Here is a 24,359-nt window from a genome sequence, read left to right on the forward strand (position 1 = left end):
CTTCCTGCAGCATAACCCTGGGCTTTTCTGTCTGATGTCTATTGCTGAGAACTGTGCTAGAGCTAGAGGGCCAGCACCTGTCCAGAGCAGCTTCTAGCCTTTTGCAGACTTGCTAACCAGGCACAGGGCTCAGAAGCAAAGCCACAAAGAGGTTGTGTCCCAGAAATATCTCTACTGATTAGAATCTTGTCTAAACTTAGTTTATTAACAGAATCAATGTTTCAAGCAAAAATGCAGTTCCTCTAGTCTCCTGTATTCCCTGGCCTGTGATGTGTTCCTGGAGGTGAGGAGTTGATTACGGAGACACTGATGAAAAATGTTTTATATTAATAGTTTGCTATTAATTTTTATATGCATTTAAGAAACTATTACTAGCAAAATATTGCTATTAAGCAACCAAGTAGAAGGAATGATTATATTCAAAGTCAAATCAGAAAAAATATTAAGAAAAATAGATTTAAAACACAGATAGCCATGAAAAATACCATGAGTCATAGGCCAGTGACTGATGCTGGGAAGTGCAAGGTGTGTGTGAGGGTGGTCCTTTGCGGGTCTTGCACAAGCCAGTACATCAGACAGCACATAGCAAGCTCCTTCACTCTAAAGACCCTGCTTCCATCCTCTCCAGTTCCCTAGACTTTATCTGTTGATTTGTTCAGTTTTTCACTGGAAGATTCTCCGGCAATTTTACCTCTCTTACACACCATTGTTTTCACTTTTCCATATTCTCTTCCAGGAAGAGGCCACTTGCATGAAACTATTTGCATGCATATTTTTCCATGGTTGTTTTTATCATGCAGATAGTTTACATTTTGGCTTTATTTCATTCAGTATTATATCAGAATCATTTTCCATTTGCAAATAGTTTTCATTTTTAAGGGTTAGTTGTTTCCATTTCTTAGAAATGAGTACCATTGGACACATACCTCTTGCCTTCTACTGAACTTTTAGGCTTTTTTAGAGAATAAATTCATGTAAGTGGCATAAATAAGTCAGAGCATATATGCTTTCATTGGTCCTTTTTTTCCCTATTTATCTGATTTCTTTTATTATTTAAGAAAAATGGAAAATCAAAGGTGCAATTTTCATTCAATAAATATCATTTGATCCTTAGGCAGTTTTGTTGCAGAAAGTGAAGTCCATGATTTTAGAATGATGGTAGCAATTCATCAACCAAGTAATCAGTTTTCACACAGTTTCAAAAATTGCAGCAATTTCCTTGAACTGTCTGTAGAAATCCTGACACTATGGAATTGTCATTTCAAAGGACTTGTTCTTTACTTGGCCTAAATGACCTGCCACCTTGAGCATCCCTGTAACATGAGGATGCTTAAGTGATCTGCAGCTGTCCGAGCTCACAGCCATACCCAGCTTCCACTGAAAATCTATGAGTTGGTTGGTGACCTTGGACTTAGCATCCATCTGTGGCTCACTAGACCCCTCCATTATACGGTCCAGGGCTCTCACCACTCACTCGGGTGGAAGCTCCTGGGGCCATCTCATCATTAGTTCTGAATTGTCCATTCCATTAAGCTTGAGTCTTCTTAGACCCTAAAACTAATGATTGCTTTTATTCTTATAGGCAAAGAACATTTTCAAAGAAAGAGGTAAAATGTTCAGTGGAAAAATGACAAAGGATATGAATGTTTTCTCAGAGAAGAAGGAATACACTTGGCTATAAACATATGATAAATTCTCAACCTAATCGATCATTAAAAATTTGCAAATTCAAGCAAAAAAAGATACCTAGCAAGGTCTGAAAAGTTTGAGGACACATCCTGAATATAAGGTTGGGGAAACAGCCACTTTCATTAAATTTCTGCAGATATGTTAAGTGACAAGATTTGGGGGGAGGATACAAAACTTAAAATGTAAATGCTTTCTGATCCAATAATTCTAAGACTAGATCTTGGAGACTCACAAAAGTTCACAAGGGTAAATAAACAACTGTAGTTATGTCAATATAATGTTTAATAGTGAAAACTGGAAAGATTTTAAACCTCCACCCACAGAAGACCTGGTTGAATAAATCATGATACATGTACCTCAAAGCACTGCCACTGACAGAGGAGAGGTCTGAAATATAGTACAGACATCTGCCAGGGTCAGTCCCAAGAGACATAGTTGGTGTGAACTCTTAGTTGCATGATGTAAGATCTAATTCCCTAGCCACGGATTACACCTAGGTCCCCTGCATTGGGAGTGTGGAGTCTTAGCCACTGGACAACCAGAGAAGTCCACACAGTATTTCCTTTCTCAATAGAACTTGCCAATGAGTTCATTCTTTTTCCCTTAGTGAGTCTTCCATTGACCAAAACACTAGCCTAGGTATCAGAAAACTAGCATTCTGATACTTTCACTGAATGAGTCACTGGATTACACACTGCGCCAGAAGCTGACCGGGAAATAAAATCTTGTCATTTATGGATGAGAAAAATTGCATCACAAAGAGTACAGATGACTGCCAGAGGGTGTTGAGAAAGCAGTCTGAGAAAGCTGGCCAGCACTGGGTCCAGGACTTCTCTAGCCTTGCTCTCTGCTTATGGAAACACAACTTGTGCCACAAGCCCAACTTTCCATGCGTGACAGCCTCCACACTCTGACCACTGTCCACAGAGGTTAGACGCAAGCCCACATGCAAACTTTGCCGTGCCTTTGTCCTGAGACCTACTGCTACACCTCTGACTGACTCTACCCAGATCCGTACCTGCCGAAGGCCAGCTTCCAGAGCAGGCCATGATGGAATGTTCTGGACATGCACTCAACATGCCACCACAAACCACAGATGCTTACTAAGCACTTGAAATGTGACTACTACAACTGACAGACTAGATTTTCATTGTATTTCGTTTAATAAACATACATTTAAATAGTCACGCATGGTTACTTGCTACTGTGTTGGGTAAAGGTACAGCCTTTGCTTTAAGAACTCTGACAAATCTGACTACAACATGTTGGATTGTGGTTAGCTGGACCATGTAAAATTACTTATGGGGAATTTTGTGTGCAATACAAGAAGGAAGAATAGAAAACAAGGAAAGCAGGAGAAACAGAAGAGAGGAATGAGAGTGCCTGTTTTTGAAGCTTGGCAAAATGATAGGGCCGCCAGGGTCTGTGGTTGCATCTGAATGGCCATGGTCAGTGCCCTGGGCATGTGTGAAGTCTGGCTTTGCAGCTGCTAAGAGGGGGCTTTGCTGCTTCCAGCCTCTCAGTACAACCTGCCACAAGTGGAAGCTCATTCCCGTGCCTTGCTATGGGCCCAGCCTAACCAACACTCCCTGTACCTACATGTACACCCAAAATGTTATGGATATGATGGCTTACAAATCTTGATGTACATAGAATGGATTGGCACAAAAAGAAGCATAGCTTAGTTTCTCCATGATCTAGCGTAGAGTGGGGTTGAGGTTTGCAATAACAATAGGCTGACTCGCTCTACCGGTCAACTCTCATTTCTCCCTTGGGTTCCTCTACCATCTGTGGTATGCATCAATATATCCCAAAATGAGCAACAAAACGGACCATTTTCAAGGCAAGTACTCAAAAACACCTGCAAATTCATGTGGGGGACCCCATTTGGGATTAGATTTCTCTAATTTCTTAGAGCGTACAATTGTAATTCAATTTCAGTTTACATATTTTTTATCTTTAAAAAATACATCCATTCTTTTTCATTTGTTTTAGTCACATATGAAACTTACAAATATAGTCATAAAATAGATGATAGTTATTATAGATAGCCATTTTCTACTCCAAAGGTATATAATATTCCCCTATATTTTCTAATATACCTTTATAATTTTTTGAATGTTTAATTTTTTAATATTTGTGAAATTTAAATTTGCTAATAATGAGAAAAAGAGCTGCCAAATTTTTTATCAGTTCTTTAGACATTAATATATTTCTTTTTTTCCACCCATGTAAAACACTTTCTTCAATATTTACCATATTCCTAGATGTACATCAGCTTTTTCTAGATCCGAGATTTTTGTTTCTTGTTCCATCAATCTCTATCAATTTAATTAATACAGTTTTCAAAATTCCTAAAATTCTTCTTAGCTGTTGCTGTACATTTTCTCTTCTACATGAATATCAGTATCAGTTTGTCAAGTTTAATTCTAAAATCCTTTAGGTAATTTGATTGCTTATTTTCTAAGCCTGTCACTCAGTCATGTCTGACTCTTTGTGACTCCATGGATTGTAGCCCACCAGGCTCCTCTGTCCATGGCAAGAATACTGGAGTGGATTACTAAAGATCCTCCTCCAAGGGATCTTCCTAACCCAGGGATCAAACCCAGGTCCCACACTGCAGGCGGATTCTTTACCAACAGAGCCACCAGAGAAGCCCACGAATACTGGAGTGGGTAGCCTAACTGTTCCCCAGGGGATCTTCTCAACCCAGGAATCTAACCAGAGTTTCCCACATTGCAGGCAGATTCTTTTCGAGCTCAGCTACCAGGGAAGCCCAAGCCTAAACAATATAATGGGAAGTTAAATGTTACCCACTATGAATCTTGCCTTCTCCCTGCCCTTACCAACCACATTTCCATACCACACATTGCTGGCAGAAAGCAGCACTCCTCGCACAAAAGATATCCTATTTCCACTCATCTTGTGTTCTGCCATGATGCCAGGCCAATCCCTACATGTTATGGCTGCTGTGGTCTTCCTTGTTGCCTTTTAACCCAAGGAGTCCACTTTGGAGGATCGGTCCAAAGCAAATAGATATGTATTCAAGTGAAAATGTATGTATACCTCAGCATTATTATTAATAAAGAAAATATCCCTAAATATAGGCATAGAAAAGATCTGTGAAGCAAATACATGCCACTAGTCATGCCAGGCAGACCAAGTTTGGACTAGCTGGTAGAGTGCTCAGCCATAAGTGGCCGCTGTCAGCTTGGTGCTACCCTCATAGCGATGTCTACAAAGACTTCAGGTGACCCGGAGACACTTCAAGAAAAATGTTAAATAGAAAAGTGAAGCATATAGCTATAGGTATAAATATATATAATCTTAACAGCAATGTAAAAGGAACTTATATATTCATTCAGTGAATATTTCTTGAGCATTGGCCCTCTAGGGGAGATATCCACTCTTACTCCATCTTTTTCTCCATGACTTCTGGTGATGTTAAAGGGGGATGGCACAGAATATCCTTAAGGAGAGGCTAGCTAAGCCCCTGGACAAGGCTTAGAAAGGTGTTACCACACATGTCCAGGTCCAGAGACTGGATTTTTCCCCCAGATACCTAAAATTGATGAGGCTTATGAGGATCAAATAATGATGATAATTTATGAGTCAATTGCCAAGATGCCTGTGTACCACTTTCTTCAATGCCAATAAGGAAAGAATTCTCCAACAAGTGGAGAATTCAGTGATCCCTCAGGAGCTTTCTGATCCCAGAAGAACCTAACTCAGCCTTGAAAGAGCACTGGCTGACCCAGAATTGGAGCCAGATATGTGTCTTGGAGAAAAGCCACCAGACCCCAGTGAGAGAGCCATGGCAAGGCTAAAGGGTCCACTTTGAGGGGGTTCCAAACAGGTCATATCCTATCAGCTAAGCTTTTGTGTTTTATCTCTACTGTGTAAAGCATACCCAAACTTAAAAGCTTAAACAATAACTTCTTATCTCAGTTTCCCCGAGTCAGGAACCTGGCTGCCGCTGGGCCAGGACAGAGTGGCTCCAGCGGCTCAGGCCATACGTGGGTCTGTGTGCATACATCCCCGGCAATGTGTGTTTTATACTTTGCATGCTTATTTCCAGCAAAGCCTTTCTATGACTAGACATCTAAGCACAGGAATTTTCAATGCTAGCTTTTAAAGTCTGAGTATTCAAATAACTCCTGACCTGACCACTGGATCTGATGAGATTAGGCCACACAGGAGGCAGGTGAGCAGTGGGGCCACAGTCTGTCCAGTGGGGTCTGTGTGGGTGTGCTGAAGTGGGCTTCCCCAGCCCTCTGCACAGCACTATCTTCCTCCCAAGCTTCTCTGAGACAGTAGAACTTGCTCCTGGAGTGTGCCTCTTGCTTGAGGCCTTCTTTCTTTTAATGCCAACACCCACCCCCGCCCCACCCCACGCCACCCCCACTCCCCCAACCCCCACCCCCATCTTATAGATCAGAGGCCAGACTGGTGCAGGGGCTGAGCACAGTGCCCTGCCCCACAGTTTCACCGCACATGTGAAAACCCCACCTCCAGCCCTCCGGGTGCCACCTCCTAGTCCCTGGCGCTCTTCCTTTCACATGACTGAGGCACTGGCCCTGTGCGTGTGAATGTGGGGACAAGACTCAGCATGCTCAAAGCCCCTGAAGCAAATTCTATTCCTTAACCTAGAGTACACCCCATGGAACCAGATACAAGGCTGGCGACTCTGACACTGCCAGCCCCCTGTGACTGCTCTGCCGTCCCTCTGCTGGGACTCAGGCGCAGCCTTACTGGGCATACTACAAGGGGCCACCAAGGATGCAGGCTTCTCGCCTGACATGTGCTGGCAACATCTTCCCTGGTCATCCTCAAAACACACACGAACGGCAGTTCTATAAATAAGACTGCATTAATCAGTCAGACCTGCTAGTCCTAGATCCACAGGACCATACTGCCTGCTCTTTCCGCCAGAGGGACAAAGATGGTCTCTTGACCAACACACCCTGCCTCTATCAATGTCAGTTGCCAGGAACTCGACTGGAACCTGTTTGCCTACAAGTGACCTGGTAAAGCCACCAGGAACCAGGTTCCTTTCCAGACTGCATCTGCACTTCCACGGCTATACCTTCATCTTTTTTCACATTGATTGATGCCTGTCTCCCAAATGACGTGTTTGTCACCTCTACCTGCCTCCTTCTCTTCTTTTCCTTCTTCTAGAAAATATGGTGCTTGCTATTGATAGTTCTAACATACCATGATTTTTTATGTTTCCCTTCCCCAAACACCATGCCTTCAATCTCACATTAGAGCTAAAATTATCTCTTTGTCTTAGAATCACAAAACTCAGTTGCTTAAAACATAACATGGGTCTCTTTGAAAAAACTGAACATATGAAGAAATTCAGAATATGGGGGAAATGCAGAAATAGCTAATATTGGGAAAAGTGTGTGTATGTGTGTGTGTGTGTGTGTGTGTGTGTGTGTGTGTGTAGGTGGGAGGAGTAGGGGAAAGAACCAAAAATTGGCAGGGAAAAGCCATGAGACATATTTTATTTTCTTCCAGCAAATAGTAAAGGCATTCTACGAATGTACTCATTGTTCTCCAGGAGGACACTCAGTCCTGGGGAATCTAGACTTCTTTTAATGCACCCTCAAATGAAGCATTTTGTATACATGAAATTGTCTAGACATCTAAACTTATCTTTTCCAAAAAAGGAACAATTATATAATTGAATGCTAATCTTATATAGGAAAACGGGTGCTAACGATGAGAGCTGGGTGTTAATTTTAAATTTCATAAGGTCTGGTTATATTAGTGCAATCAAAATTTTCCTCAACTCAAACATCTATTGCTCAGGTCCCCACCAATCATTGAACTCTCTAAAAAGCAGGGAAGTTCAGAGCCACTTAAAGAACGTTTCTTAGATATTTTATTCTGTGGCTGACATGTGTACTGGGTGTGTGTAAGGCATATAGTTTGATCAAATAAGTGTGCTTATGTGGTTAAGATCATCTATGTGAAAGAAACAAGTAAATAAAGGACTAGAAGAAATAGTTGCCAGAGGCCTACTCTTCCTACCCAACTTCTCCTGCTGCCCACCCAGCACCATGGACTGTGCTCCTGTACAGCAGGTTGGGGTAGGTTCTGCCCGGTCTCAGTGAGAAGGCCAAACAGCTGTCCCAAGTTCAAGGAGGAGAGCATGAGATGCCCCCATTTTCCAAATACACATGCTAGGTCTGGTCTGGTGCATGTGCAGTGGGCACATCTGGGGGCAAGTCAGGTATCCCAGGAAGAAGCCTCGAAGTTTCTGGATGGAAAAGCACTCAGTGTAAATAAATGAGGGAACAGAACCGGGTTTCAAATGCCGCTTCCTGGTCATTCATTCTTACCAGTCCCCGTGGTGTCCTTTCCCTGCTCACCACTTTGCCCACAAAAGTAGAGCATAGCCACAGAAGGACACCTGTGCAGAGCTCCTCATCTGAAATAGGAGAGAAAAGTGGGAAACAAGTGATGGCTGATTCAATGCACACTGAGTCTCCCCAGTGGGCCGCCAGCTCAGACAGACAGGCATGCCTTTCATGATCCTCCCAGGAGAGTTTTGTTTGATTGATTTTAATAATCACACAGCACTATCCCAGAGGGTGATAGCCATCTTCACAGACAGACCGCCCCCCTCAAGTCCAGAAAAAACTGTGTTTAGTGAACTTTTGAGAATATATCCGGAGAGTAGACTCCTAATGAACTGGTTTGCTAAAGGGCAGCCATTATCAAATAATTAATGAAAACTGTTACTTCAATATATTTTCCCATTGGCAATACATGAAAGGACCAATTTGCACATTATGGGGTCTCTGTGGTTCTGTTTCAATGACCCCAGGAGAACACAAAAGTCAACTCTCACTGGTAATTAACAGCCACAAGAAACTGAACTCGGTGAGTACAGCTCTGTCAAGGTGTGATTTCTTCAAGAGGCCCCTCCTGACCCCTCCTTCCTCATTTATTACTGGACCAAGACACACCCACCCTTGCTCTCCCTTGCAATGTTTATTGTACTTTTCACCTAGATAGGAAAGTGCTTCCTTCTCTTTCTGCTCCCCTCCTTCCTCTGTGCTGTGAATACTATAGAGGTTTCCCCAGTATACCACCCATGTTGGTGTCCTTTTGCTCATATCTAAATACACCTGCCAAATTTGAGAGAAACAGAAATATGGCTGAGTCTTCTCTCCGAAGCTCAGATGTCTTGATCATGAACATTTCTCCCACCACCAAAACAAACCCAAATTAAGGAATACGAAGCCGACTAGAGTATTCAAAGCAACTGTTTCAATGTGTTTTTTTTCCAACCCCACCAAATAATTCTGCAATTCTCAGTAGACAGTGATTGCATGCGTGCTAAGTCACTTCAGTCATATCAGACTCTTTGCAACCCCACGGACTATAGCCTGCCAGGCTCCTCTGTCCATGGGATACTCCCAGCAAGAATACTGGAGTGGGGTTGCCATGCCCTCCTCCAGAGGATCTTCCCGACCCCAGGAATAGAACCTGAGTCTGTCTCCTGCATTAGCAGGTGGGTTCTTTACCACTAGCACCACCTGGGAAACCCCAGACACTGATTAGGTGTTTCACAAATTAAGCTCAATTTTGACATCTACCTGCAGAAGGCATCAGATCCCACAGGTTGCTGCTAAGTCGCTTCAGTCGTATCCGACTCTGTGTGACCCCATAGACGGCAGCCCACCAGGCTCCCACCATCCCTAGGAATCTGCAGGCAAGAACACTGGAGTGGGTTGCCATTTCCTTCTTCAACGCATGAAAGTGAAGAGTGAAAGTGAAGTCGCTCAGTCGTGTCCGACTCTTAGCGACCCTATGGACTGCAACCCACCAGGCTCCTCTGTCCATGGGATTTTCCAGGCAAGAGTACTGGAGTGGGGTGCCACTGCCTTCTCCATCCCACAGGTTAAGTCCTACTTAATCAGTCCTACTTTGTGTTCTTCTGGGGTCATAACTTGGCTCAGTCCTACCAAGACTACCCCACTTTAAATGTCAGGGCAAGGCCGGGTTGTTACCTGTGCTTCTGACCAACTAGCTATCAGTTGAAGGTTCCTCAAACACCTATGATTAATTTGCTACAGTGCCTTATGGAATTCAGGAAAACAGTTTACTTAATTAGGTTACTGATTTATTACAAAGGACAGGAATGAACAGTCAAAGAGATACACAGGGTGAGATCTGAAAAGGTCCTGAATGCAGGAGCTTCGGTGCCTGCAGAGTTTAAGGTGTGTCACGCTCTCAGCATGATGATGCTTTCTGGTTAACCAACCTGGAAGCTCAAAAAGTCAGAAGTTCAGGGATATTTATGGAGGCTTCATTACGTGAGCATGACCAGTTAAATCTTTGGCCATTGACGACTGAACTCAATCTCCAGCCATCGCCCATGCCTCACATGACCTTCCCAGGTGGGAGGTTGGTGCTGAGTGTTCCAACCCTCTAATCATCTTAGTGGTTTCCCAGACAACCAGCGTCCAACCTCGGTGCATGCAAAGTTGCTTCAGTCATGTCCGACTCTTTGCGATCCCATAGACTATAGCCCACCAGGCTCCTCTGTCCAGGGTATTCTCCAGACAAGAATACTGGAGTGGTTGCCACTACCTACTCCAGGGGAATCTTTCTGATCCAGAGATTGAACCCACGTCTCTTGTGTCTCTTACCTTGGTAGGCAGGTTCTTTACCACTAATGCCACCTGGAAAGGCCTCAGGGGTTTTCCAAAAGTCACCTTATTAATGTAAATTCAGGTATGGTAGATATGGGTTTGTTACAAGTAACATGACACTTATTTCACCTTTATGGCTCTGAAGCACTTTCAAGAACTGAGGACAAAAGATCATATACTATAACAAAAGCGCTCCCCTTGCTCCTACTACTTAGGAAATTCCAAGGGTTTTGGGAGCTGGCAGCCAGGAACAATAGATGAAGTCAAAAATAAATATTTGTTACAAACCACAATTTCCCATTGTTTATATTTTTGATGTTGCTTGATTTTAAAGCATCCACTGTATACATAATGCAAATTTGAACCAGTTCCTGGTAGCTGTAGAGCTACTGATCCCACACTCTCATGGGGGCTTTGACCTATTTAAAGGTCAGGGTGGAAAAAGTTCAACTTTAGGCTTTTAGGCATGATCACACTGTAGTGCTCTTTCTCATCAACAGTTTCCATTCTTATTAAATTCAATAAATATTTATTTACTAACCCCAAACTCTGCTGAACCCGCGGAAGAAAACAAAAATTTTTGAAACTGGCGTCTTGCTTACCATAAGTTTAATAAGATAAGGCAAAAATTCCTACTCCTTGGGATTTCCCTGGTGGTCCAGTGGCTAAGACTCCATGCTGCCAATGCAGAGGGCCTGGATTCAACCCCAGATCAGGGAACTAGATCCCACATGCCACAGCTAAGAGTTTTCATGCTGCAACTAAGAGTCCACAGGCCACAACTATGGCAAGACTCAATGCAAGCCAAATAAATATTTTTTTAATTTATTTATTTTTTATTTTACTTTACAATTCTGTATTGGTTTTGCCATACATTGACATGAATCCACCACGGGTGTACATGCGTTCCCAAACATGAACCCCCCTCCCACCTCCCTCCCCAAAACATCTCTCTGGGTCATCCCAGTGTACCAGTCCCAAGCGTGCCATATCCTGCATCGGACATAGACTGGCAATTCAATTCTTGCATGATATTATACATGTTTCAATGCCATTCTCCCAAATCATCTCACCCTCTCCCTCTCCCTCTGAGTCCAAAAGTCCGCTATACACATCTGTGTCTTTTTTGCTGTCCTGCATACAGGGTCATCATTGCCATCTTTCTAAATTCCATATATATGTGTTAGTATACTGTATTGGTGTTTTTCTTTCTGGCTTACTGCACTCTGTATAATCGGCTCCAGTTTCATCCATCTCATCAGAACTGATTCAAATGTATTCTTTATAAGCAAAGTGAAAAGACAGCCTTCCGAATGGGAGAAAATAATAGCAAATGAAGCAACTGACAAACAACTAATCTCAAAAATATACAAGCAACTCCTGCAGCTCAATTCCAGAAAAATAAACGACCCAATCAAAAAATGGGCCAAAGAACTAAACAGACATTTCTCCAAAGAAGACATACAGATGGCTAACAAACACATGAAAAGATGCTCAACATCACTCATTATTAGAGAAATGCAAATCAAAACCACAATGAGGTACCACTTCACACCAGTCAGAATGTCTGCAATCCAAAAATCTGCAAGCAATAAATGCTGGAGAGGGTGTGGAGAGAAGGGAACCCTCCTACACTGTTGGTGGGAATGCAAACTAGTACAGCCACTATGGAGAACAGTGTGGAGATTCCTTTAAAAATTGCAAATAGAACTGCCTTATGACCCAGCAATCCCACTGCTGGCATACACACTGAGGAAACCAGAATTGAAAGAGACATATGTACCCCAATGTTCATCGCAACACTGTTTATAGTAGCCAGGACATGGAAACAACCTAGATGTCCATCAGCAGATGAATGGATAACAAATAAATATTTTTAAAAATTTCCTACTCTTGGCACTTGAAAAAAAGTCATGATAGTCACCCTGCTGACCTTATCAGTCATCAGTCCCCAAATAGCCAATCAGATACATAGACTTCTTAGGGAAGTCATCCTCAAAGAGAAGGCTGCCAGCCATATGTTTACTTGAGACCTGTGGAATCCATTGAAATCACTTCTCAAGCGAATTTTGTATTTATGTTTGGACCGTCTTCTTAGCTGTTAAAGCCTCTGAAATTGATTAGAATGCTGATGTGGCTTTTACAAACCCTTGTCTTTCTCATATTTTCTTAAGGATTCATATCCTCTGGAGCAATTTGTATATTCTACAAGAAATGTGCCATAAAATAAGTAAATAAAACAATTCCCAGTTACTAGATAATTTATTCATATGTTGCCTTCTTTTGGACTAAATTAAGCTGTTATCAAACTTTGACCAATGAACAATCGCTGCTTAGTGATTTCTTTTGTGACTTTCACTGAGGCCACAATTGGCATCTGCAGGCTTTCCAACAAGACCATTTTGCAGGAGTCTCCAAAATTTACAAACAGCTTATGACAACCCACTTAAAAACTGGGCAAAAGACCTGAATAGACATTTCTCTAAAGAGGACATACAGATGGCCAATCGGCACATGAAAAAATGCTCAGCATCGCTAGTTATTCAGTTCAGTTCAGTCGCTCAGTCATGTCCGACTCTTTGCGACCCCATGAATTGCAGCACGCCAGGCCTCCCTGTCCATCACCAACTCCCGGAGTTCACTCAGATTCACGTCCGTCGAGTCCGTGATGCCATCCAGCCATCTCATCCTCTGTCGTCCCCTTCTCCTCCTGCCCCCAATCCCTCCCAGCATCAGAGTCTTTTCCAATGAGTCAACTCTTCGCATGAGGTGGCCAAAGTACTGGAGTTTCAGCTTCAGCATCATTCCTTCCAAAGAAATCCCAGGGCTGATCTCCTTCAGAATGGACTGGTTGGATCTCCTTGCAGTCCAAGGGACTCTCAAGAGTCTTCTCCAACACCACAGTTCAAAAGCATCAATTCTTTGGCACTCAGCCTTCACAGTCCAACTCTCACTTCCATACATGACTACTGGAAAAACCATAGCCTTGACTAGACGGACCTTAGTCGGCAAAGTAATGGCTCTGTTTTTGAATATGCTATCTCGGTTGGTCATAACTTTTCTTCCAAGGAGTAAGCGTCTTTTAATTTCATGGCTGCAGTCACCATCTGCAGTGATTTTGGAGCCCAAAAAAATAAAGTCTGACACTGTTTCCACTGTTTCCCCATCTATTTCCCATGAAGTGATGGGACCGGATGCCGTGATCTTCGTTTACTGAATGTTGAGCTTTAAGCCAACTTTTTCACTCTCCTCTTTCACTTTCATCAAGAGGCTTTTTAGCTCCTCTTCACTTTCTGCCGTAAGGGTGGTGTCATCTGCATATCTGAGCTGATTGATATTTCTCCCAGCAATCTTGATTCCAGCTTGTGTTTCTTCCAACCCAGCGTTTCTCATGATGTACTCTGCATAGAAGTTAAATAAGCAGGGTGACAATATACAGCCTTGACGTACTCCTTTTCCTATTTGGAACCAGTCTGTTGTTCCATGTCCAGTTCTAACTGTTGCTTCCTGACCTGCAAACAGATTTCTCAAGAGGCAGGTCAGGTGGTCTGGTATTCCCATCTCTCTCAGAATTTTCCACAGTTTATTGTGATCCACACAGTCAAAGGCTTTGGCATAGGCAATAAAGCAGAAATAGATGTTTTTCTGGAACTCTCTAGCTTTTTCCATGATCCAGCGGATGTTGGCAATTTGATCTCTGGTTCCTCTGCCTTTTCTAAAACCAGCTTGAACATCAGGAAGTTCACGGTTCACATGTTGCTGAAGCCTGGCTTGGAGAATTTTGAGCATTACTCTACTAGCATGTGAGATGAGTACAATTAGAGACATGCAAATCAAAACTACAATGAGATATCACCTCACACCGATCAGAATGGCTATTATCAAAAAATCCACAAACAACAAATGCTGGAGAGGGCATGAAGTGAAGGGAACCCTCCTGCACACTTGGTGGGAATGTAAATTGGTACAGCCACTATGAAGAACAGTACGGAGGTTCCTTAGAAAACTAAAAATAGAACTACCATATGACCCTACAATCCCACTCCTGGGCATATATCCAGAGAAAAACATGGCTGAAAAAGATACATGCACCCCCATCTTCATTGCAGCACTGTTTACAATAGCCAAGACGTGGAAACAACCTAAATATCCATCAACAGTGAGTGAAAGTGAAAATCACTCAGTCCTGTCCGACTCTTTGTGACCCCATGGACTATACAGTCCATGGAATTCTCCAGGCCAGAATGCTGGAGTGGGTAGCCTTTTCCTTCTCCAGGGGGTCTTCCCAACCCAGGGATTAAACCCAGGTCTCCTGCATTGCAGGCAGATTCTTTACCAGCTGAGAAAGATGTGGTACATTTATACAGTGGAATATTACTCCGTCATTAAAAAAGAATGAAATAAGGCCATTTGCAGCAACATGGATGGGCCTGGAGAGTGTCATACTTAGTGAAGTAAGTCAGGGAAAGAGAAATAGCATATGACATGCCTTATATGTGGAATCTAAAAAGAAATGATACAAATGAACTTACAAAACAGAAGGAGACTCACAGACTTAGAAAATGAACTCGTGGTTGCTGGTGGGGGAAGGGATAGTTAAGACTTTGGGAAGGTCATATATACACTGCTATATTCAAAATGGATAACCAACAAAAATCTATAGTACAGCACATGGAACTCTGCTCAATGTCATGTGGCAGACTGGATGGAAGGGGCGTTTAGGGGAGAATGGATACGTGTATATATATGGCTGAGTCCCTTCACTGTTCACCTGAAACTATCACAACATTTTTTTTTTTTAATCATCTATCTTTTATTTTTTATTTTTTTTAATTTATTTATTTTTTATTTTACTTTACAATTCTGTATTGGTTTTGCCTATACATCAATGCAAGATGTTTTTGGTGTTAAAAAATTAAATTAAACTTTTAAGAAAAGACCAATTTGCAGGACATGACTGAGCAGTTCCACTTGCTGAACTGAAATCCACATGTACTGAGCACTGCTGTGTACAGGGTATGCTCCAAACACAGAGGCAGCAAAGAAGAGCAAGACTCATCCCTGACCCACAGGATTACCCTGAAGTCCCCAAATCATGCCAGCCAGGGAGGGATATGACAAGAGCTAACACCAGGTCTTCTGGGAAATAGAGACCAAAGGGTAGGGCAGGTGAGAGAATGTTCCATCCTTTCCCTGAGCAGGTGAGATAGGAGCTGGGTCCTGTGGGATGAGGGAAGCTGTAGCTGAAGGAGAGTAGGGAGCTTTGGGGAAGGCAGTGCATTTTGCTGGGACCACTGGCTCTGTGGGTGAGAGAGAGTAGAAGGTGGGAAAAATAAGTGGGATGGGGCCAGGCAGCCCAGTTGCCAAAGGCCATTAGATTCTTAGCAGCCCTAGACCTCAGGGACTCCCTTCTGTGTAAGATTTGAGAAGTTCACTGAGGACCTGAGACCTAAATGGAAATTCTTCACCTCTTCTGGCTGCATGAGATCAGCTACCCATCGCCTGATGTCCAGCAGCATCTTTCAGTACCACATTTTGGTGGCAGGCGGTGCAGAGGGAGGTGAGCAATAAGAGCGTTTTATTAAGAGTTAAGAAACTGGGACTTCGCGGGCAGTCCAGTGGTTAAGACTGTGCTGGCAAGGCAGGGGACATGGGTTCAATTCCTGGTCAGGGAACTGAAATCCCACATGCTGTATGATGTGGCCAAAAGATAGAGTTAGGAAACGAAAACAAAGTTTCCATCACTGTGTAAAACACCTCTACACCACTGGGGTTAAAAATAACACATGTGACAAATGGATAAGAAAGCTGTGGTACATATACACAATGAAATATTACTCAGCTATTGAAAATAATACATTTGAATCAGCTTTAAAGAGGTGGATGAAACTATTATACAGAGTAGTATAGGATGTAGTATAGTAATAGAATGGAGCCTATTATACAGAGTGAAGTAAGTCAGAAAGAAAAACATCAATACAGTATATTAATGCATATATATGGAATTTAGAAAGATGATGACGATGACTCTATATGTAAGATAGCAAAAGAGACACAGACATAAAGAACAGACTTTGGGACTCTGTGGGAGAAGGCGAGGGTGGGATGATTTGAGAGAATAGCATTGAAACATGTATGTTACCATATGTGAAACAGATCTCCAGTCCAGGTTCGGTGCATGAGACAGGGTGCTCAGGGCTGGTGTACTGGGATGACCCTGAGGGATGGGATGGGGAGGGAGGTGGGAGGGGGGTTCAGGATGGGGAAACGCATGTACACCCATGGCTGTTTCATGTCAATGTGTGGCAAAAACCACCACAATATTGTAAAGTAATTAGCTTCCAATTAAAATAAATAAATTATTTTTTTAAATTTTTTAAATAACACATATGGCCACAGATAGGGCCTTATATTTTCTCAGAGACATCACAATCTAAACCAATAACAAATACTATTCATAGAGGAGGAGTAAAGTCAGAAGATGTTGAATTCAGAAAGGGGAGAAGAATCACCGAGGGGAGAGTGGAGGAGATGTCACCTGATACCACCCTACTTAAACACAGACCACAACTTGTCCCGGTTTCACTGGTGCTGGCAGAAGGCACGAGACTGCTGAGTCAGCGACCACGGGGCACCCATCATTCTTGCATCTCCTGCCGTGACATCCCACTGGAGAGGGATGTGTGAGAGATGGGTGTCACTCACACAAAGGGCTGAATCACAGCTGAGGAACACTGAGTGCAGGGAACATTCCAGAGGGAGCCATCGCCCCTCTGAAAATTTCCTGCTGCAAACACAACTCTGAGGATGGGCTGGGGAAAGAATGGCCCAGCCTCACATTCTGGGAACACCCAGTATTTGAGTCTCTGGTGACCGCCATAACAAACGATCATAAACTGGTGGTTTAAATCAACGGGTCTGGGACGCAAAGGCTTTAAATAGAGCTGTTAGCAAGGCTGGTTTCTTCTGGAGGCCCCATGGGAAAGTCCACTCCAGGTCTCTCCGCCAGCTTCTAGTGGTTTCCTTTGGTGTTGCTCAGCTTGCAGATGCATCAACTCAATCTCTGCCTCCATCTTCAAAGACCTTCTCTCTGTCTCTCTGTCACAAATCTCCTTTCTTTTATAAGAACATCAGCCAATCCTAAATCCAGGATGATCTCAGGGTGCTTAACTTAATTATACTAGCAAAGATCCTTTTCCAAAAAATGTCAACTTCACAGGTTCCCAGAGCTAGGAATTAGACATTTTGGGAAGGAGGAGCAATATTCCACTCACACTCAGCAAAGATATTCAGGAAAGGAAGAGGCCCACAGAGGATAGCTCTCTCAATGCTGAGAACCTTCTCAATAAGAGGAGGGCTGTGTGTCAACCTGAGGCAATCACTAACATGGAAAGACTTAAGGCACATTTGAGACAAAGCATCATATTTTACTAAAAACTGGGAAGCTATTAGGTTGGTGCAAAAGTAATTTCAGTTTTTCAGTTGCTGAAATTTGCAATTTGACATTGGAATACATCCTTATAATTCTTATATAAATGTGGCTATGTTATACATCATTTTAATGCACATAACTCACTATATTTTCTTGCTAATGACTTACTATTTGCTGTTTCTTTTATATACATTTTGGACTATGGAAATGATATTAGACAAAAAGCAAATTCAAGTGATTCTCTTATTCAAGTTCAACATGGGTCACAAAGCAGCAGAGATATCTCTCAACATCAACAACACACTTGGCTTAGGAATGGCTAACGAACGTATAGTGCAGCGGTGGTTCGAGAAGTTTTGCAAAGGAAGTGAGACCTTTGAAGGTGAGGAGCATAGTGGCCAGCTATTGGAAGTTGACAACGACCAGTTGAGAGAAATCATCGAAGCTGATCACCTTACAATTACACAAGAAGTTGCCAAAGAACTCAGTGTCCACCATTCTATGGTTGTTCAGCATTTGAAGCAAATTGGAAAGGTGAAAAAGCTCAATTAGTGGGTGAAAAAAATTATCGTTTTGAACAATGAACCATGTCTCGATTGGATTGTGACATTCTACAAAAAGTGGATTGTATACACCAACCGGCGACCACCAGCTCAGTGAGTGGTTGGACTGAGAAGAAGCTCCATAGCACTTCCCAAAGCCAAACTTGCACTAAAAAAAGGTCCTGGTCACTGTTTGGTGGTCTGCTACTGGTCTCATCCACTACAGCTTTCTTAATCCTGCCTGATGAAACCATTACATCTGAGAGGTAAGCTCAGCAAATCGATGAGATGCACCGAAAGCTGCAACACCTGCATCCACCATTGGTCAACAGAGTGGGTCCAGTTCTTCTCCATGACAATGTCCAACAGCACATCACACAACCAATGCTTCAAAAGTTGAATGAATTAGACCACAAAGTTTTGCCTTATCCACCATATTCACCTGACCTCTCATCAACTGACTACCACTTCTTCAAGCATCTCAACAACTTTTTGCAGGGAAAACATTTCAATAACTAGCAGGAAGCAGAAAATGCTTTCCAAGAGTTCACTGAATCTTGAAACATGGATTTTTACACTACAGGAATAAACTTATTTCTCATTGGCAAAAATATGTTGATTGTAATGGTTCCTATTTTGACTAGTAAAGATGTGTTTGAGCCTAGTTATAATAATTTAAAATTCACAGTCCGAAACCACAATTATGTTTGCACCAACCTTAATAGGAATAGACAATGGTTCAAAATTGGGAAATGAGTATGTCAAGGCTATATATTGTCACCCTGCTTATTTAACTTAAATGCAGAATACATCATGCAAAATGATGTGCTGGATCGCACTGGAATGAGACTCCCAGGGAAAATACCAACAACCTCAGATATGCAGATGATACCACCTTAATGGCAGAAAGCAAAGAGGAACTAAAGAGCATCTTGATGAAGGTGAAAGAGGAGAGTGAAAAAGCTGCTTTGAAATGCAACATGCAAAACACTAACATCATGGCATCTGGTCCCATCACTTCAAGGCAAATAGATGGGGGTGGGGGGTGGCAAATGGAAACAGTGACAGACTTTATTTTCTTGGGCAGATAGTAACTGTAGCCATAAAAACATATCTATACATGTTCATGTTCATATAAAAATACTTTTCCTCTTTTTAATATAAATTAAATCACATGCTCTTTTTTTTTTTTTTTCCATTTTACAATGTGATTTGGAGATTCCAACACACCAGGGCATAGAGGTGCTTTCACTCCCTTTTTTAAATAGCTGCATAAAATTCCACCACAGCATTTATTTAACCACGATCCCAGGGAGAACAAATGTTTCCAGTCTTCTAGTCTACTACTACAGTGAATAACATGGTGTAACAGTCATTGTGTAATTCTGTGACTACCTACATAAGATAAACGCCTAGAAATGAAATTTCTGGTTCAAATTGCACGTGCATTTTAAATTTTAATAGCTATTGTTACAGTGCTCTCCGTAGAGGCTGTATGAATTTATACACTTTCTGGCCTTGTATGAGAATATCTGTTTTCTCACATCTTAGTCAACATACTTCATTAAACTTTTTGATCTTTGCTAACATAAATGAAGACAGTGATCTCAGTATAATTCTAATTTTCATGGTTTTTATTACACATGAACTAGGGAATCTCTGCACATTTTTGAGTCTAGGGGCTTTATTTATTGATTCATAGAAACGTTTTACATCTCAGAAATTCAGCCGTTTGATCTCATATGTAATTTTTTTCAAGTTTGTCATTAATTTTCTGACTATGCTTATGGTAATTTTTGTGAGGTTGAAATCTGCATTAAAATTTATCAGTATTTCTGGGCTTCTGATTTACATTTCCATAGCTAGCAAGGAGTGCTGCAGTCCAAAATTAAATAGAAATCTTCCCATAATTTATTCTAAGATTGTTATGGGTTAATATTTTACATTTAAACCTTTGATGCATTTGGAATTTGTCTTGCCATGAAGCATATGGCTCAATCTTGTTTTTCCTAAATGGCTCACTGCACCCTGCTCACTCTGCTCCAATTGTCTTGCTGTATCTAACTGTTCGCTGAACCCAGGGTTCAGTTCAGTAGCTCAGTCGTGTCCGACTCTTTGCGACCCCATGAATCACAGCACGCCAGGCCTCCCTGTCCATCACCAACTCCGGAGTTCACTCAGACTCATGTCCATCGAGTCAGTGATGCCATCCAGCCATCTCATCCTCTGTTGTCCCCTTCTCCTCCTGCCCCCAATCCGTCCCAGCATCAGAGTCTTTTCCAATGAGTCAACTCATCGCATGAGGTGGCCAAAGTACTGGAGTTTCAGCTTTAGCATCATTCCTTCCAAAGAAATCCCAGGGCTGATCTCCTTCAGAATGGACTGGTTGGATCTCCTTGCAGTCCAAGGGACTCTCAAGAGTCTTCTCCAACACCACAGTTCAAAATAGGCAAGCACAAGTGGGGAAGCTGGAAAACTCAAAGAGCTGTAGAACTACAGACAAGTTTATTCTCTCTGGGCTGGACAACAGCCCCAGTGAAGTAGACATTGCTAGGCAGTCAGTATAGAATCCTGAGACCTCCGTCTTATTTTCAGTAAACATCTCACTCCATTAGCATAAAACTATATCTTTTGTCTAGAATTCCTGGAATGTGTCTTTGGTCTGATAAATTATCAGCACTCAGATCCAAGGAAAGGCAGTAATTAGCTTCTATTCCATACTCTTGAGGGGAAAACAACCGACATCATTAATCTTAAACCCATACATCTGATCCAGCAAAATGGCCAGGAGGCAAGAAAAACGGTGAGGAGAGAAGCAATAAAGATGTTAAGCATCTTGACCTTTAAACTGATTGGTTAGAAATAACATGATTTAAGAACAGGAGCCAACTGAAAAAGGAAGAGATTAATACTGGTAAAGATACAAAACTGCTGTAATCCCCACTTTGGGGGGATTCTTTACCCCACTCAGTGTCTTCGCACAGGGCTTTATACTTTCCTCCTCTCTAATAAATCGTATCCGCTTGCTACCGTGAGTGTTTATGTGTTCCTCCAGTCCATACTTTGGCTTCATGAACAACAACTCAGATTCCCGTTTCAGTAGCAGCAGACACAACACAACTCACAATCTCCAGGGCTTTCCAGGTAGAACGTAAATATGCTTACAGAACAAAAGTAGCCCTTGGCCAAGTACCTCCTCATGCACAGACACAGTGCTCTAAGTGGTCTCAGCTGTAACATAATCATTATTAACAGGATAGGGAGGGTGTGGCGTGAGAGAACCTGACCTGCCATCTTGGCTAATTTGCTCTATCCCCACAGCTACTTAATTATATCAATAACCTATGTTGAATAAATGATTTTCTGCCCACTGATTTAAAATGCAACAGTTATTGAAGACTAGAGCCACTAGATTTTAAGCAGGAGAATATATAATTAAATTTACTTTCATTTATTTTTGTTTTAGGTACATGTTTTTGGTTTTGTTTTTGTTTTTGAGGATCATAGTTTCCCGACTAGTGATCAAATCAGTGCCCCCTGCAGTGGAATTCTAACCACTGGACCACCAGGGAATTCCCATGACTCAAGTAGAGCTTTTGATATTATCATCTCAACTATATGGAATTCTGTCTGATTCTAGGGATAATCAAAAAAATTTTAAGAAATTTTTTTTTCTTAAAAAATTTTCTGTGTCTATTGTAAAAATCTAGATTCACAGTGTAGGAGCAAAGTAGCCAATATGGCATGGCCTGCCTCTCTCACCCCATTATTTTATAAATAATGATTACAGAACAGCTGAGATCACTAACAGCACTGTGTGTGCGCATCACTGTAAGGAACATGTGGGGTACTCTCTTGGCCACGGGCTACTTTTTTCTGTAAGCATATGTAAGCTCCACCTGAAAAAGCCCTTCTGGCTGCATCATGGTGGTGAAGATGCATTATGACTGTGTCCACTGGGTCAACCACGAGAGGAGAGAATATAGCATGACTGCTGCTACAGTTGCTGTGCCCGTCAGGGAGAATAAATGTATTTGCAGTTCCTAGAACTCCTCGAGTTTTCTTCCAGCCTCTTAGTCCATGCCTTGCCTACTGTGGGTTCAATAAACAGTGCACATAGTGAGGAAGGGTGAGACACACAGTTATATATGTAGCAGCAATATGATAAATATAATTTTACAGTCCTCATTTTATAGACTGGAAAACTGAAGCATTGAGGAATTAAGAAGCTTGCTCAAGATCACACTAGTAAGTGACTGACTCCAAGCTATTCATCATTATGATATGGCCCAGCTTAAAGAAACAATCAAATGATGGAAAGACACCTCTTCCTTCTGCCATAGGCCCCCTCTCCCCTGAGACACTACTTTTATCCCCTTCTGGTCTCCAGAGCACAATGACAATGTTTCTGGCTTTGAAGTTGGTTTACACTCTAAACACCACCTTTAGCCTTCTTTACTTTAGCAGTTCCAGGGCCTCCTTTCTGCCTATCTAAATCAAGATTAGCTCCAATTTTCTCCTGTTGCCCATTAAGCTAGGGCCTCCCTCGTTTCTCTGCAGTTCATAGTTTCTGCTGGTTGACTGCTTCTTGTGCATGGCCTATACACACTTGAAAAGCTTCCACCAACACTCAAAGGGCAAATGACTTGTCTCAGTGCCTATAGTGAATGCAGGGGCTTGGAGTTAATTATGGTTGAACATTTCTTGAGCAGAGGCTAGGCTCTTTACATTATCTTTCACTGAATTCTCATAGTTACTGTGTGAGGGATGTGGCCTGGTTAGGCAGGTGGAAGGTGGTGGTCCGTGCTCATCACAGACACAGGGTAGCTTTCCAACAGCTTGGGGGACGTACTGCATTAGGGAGGAATAGCTGGCCATCCACCCAGATAAACCTAACATTGTTGGACAGACGCTGCCAGAAGGAAGATCATGTCAGGAAAGAGGCTCACAGAGCAGGATCAGGGTTTTGGAGCATCAGGTGTAAATTTACTCATCTTTTTTTCTACCTTGTGTTCTGTCTGGTTTGATGGTTTTATATATTTGGCTGGATAACCCATCTGTCTGTCCAGCTAGAGCTTTGTGTGGCTCACCCAGTGTCTGCTGTCTTTCTGGCTGGAGGTCTGCATGTCTGTGCTATGGGTTAGTCCAAGGATCTTTTCAAGCTGGCAGTTGGTCTGTCTGGGGGTTGTTTTTCCAGCTGAGTCTACTTGGAGGTTCACCAGTCTATCAGTCTGAGGTCAGTACATCTGACTATGAGGCTAGTGCGCTGTCTTGCTGAGTGCAGATTTGTTTGCCAAGCTGGTGATCTGTGTGCATCTGCTGTCCAGCTCAAGGGCTGGGGCTTGTCTGGCTAGCAGCCTGTGCGAACAGCTAGGGGTCTGACTTGTTGGCATCCTTCCATCTGTCCAGATCGGAGTCTACCTGTTCATCTGGTTCTGGGGTCTCTTCATCTACCTTGGGATGTAGCTGGCCAGTTGCTTTGGGATCCATCTATTTCTCTGGTTGAGGATGGTGTCTCACTGTGGCTGAGAATCTTATCTGTCCAACTAGGGGGTCCATCCAACCAAAGGGATCCTATGTATCTGAGGGCTAGGAGCCCATCTGGCTAGCAGGGAGTCCATCTACCTGAAGGATTTGCAGTGTATGTCCCACTGGCAGATAGTCTGTGTAGTGGGGAGGGGTCCATCTGACTCCTGTTGCTTTTTCTATCTGCTTATCTGACCAGCTGATCACCTGGGAGTCCACCTGGCTGTCTTCCCAGCAGGAGATATATCGATTTGTCTGCCAAAATATGGATTCTGTATAGTTGGTGAGCTGATGAAGTCTGTCCACTTGTCTGCCTAGTTGGAAGTCTGCCTGGCTAGGTGACGTGTCTGTGCAGTCAAAGGTCTGTGTGGCTGGTATCTGTCTGACTGGAGTACATTTGGCTTCCTGGGAGTCCATGTGATTAGGCCTATCAGTCTGTCTGCCCACATGGTAGGTCTGTGTAGCTGAAGGCCTGTCTAACTCAGAGGACATCTGTGT

The 24,359-nt window shown here is 42.6% G+C and overlaps 2 pseudogenes; one reads left to right on the plus strand and one right to left on the minus strand.

Annotated features, from left to right (window-relative positions):
• Positions 1-1,188: 1,188 nt before the first annotated feature.
• On the minus strand, positions 1,189-1,477 carry LOC120854079 (annotated as a pseudogene).
• Positions 1,478-17,938: 16,461 nt separating this feature from the next.
• Positions 17,939-18,979, plus strand: LOC120854080 (annotated as a pseudogene).
• Positions 18,980-24,359: the final 5,380 nt, after the last annotated feature.

This window comes from Oryx dammah, unplaced genomic scaffold (genome assembly GCF_014754425.2).
Source record: "Oryx dammah isolate SB20612 unplaced genomic scaffold, SCBI_Odam_1.1 HiC_scaffold_27, whole genome shotgun sequence".
In the NCBI taxonomy this organism is placed as follows: Eukaryota; Metazoa; Chordata; class Mammalia; order Artiodactyla; family Bovidae; genus Oryx; species Oryx dammah.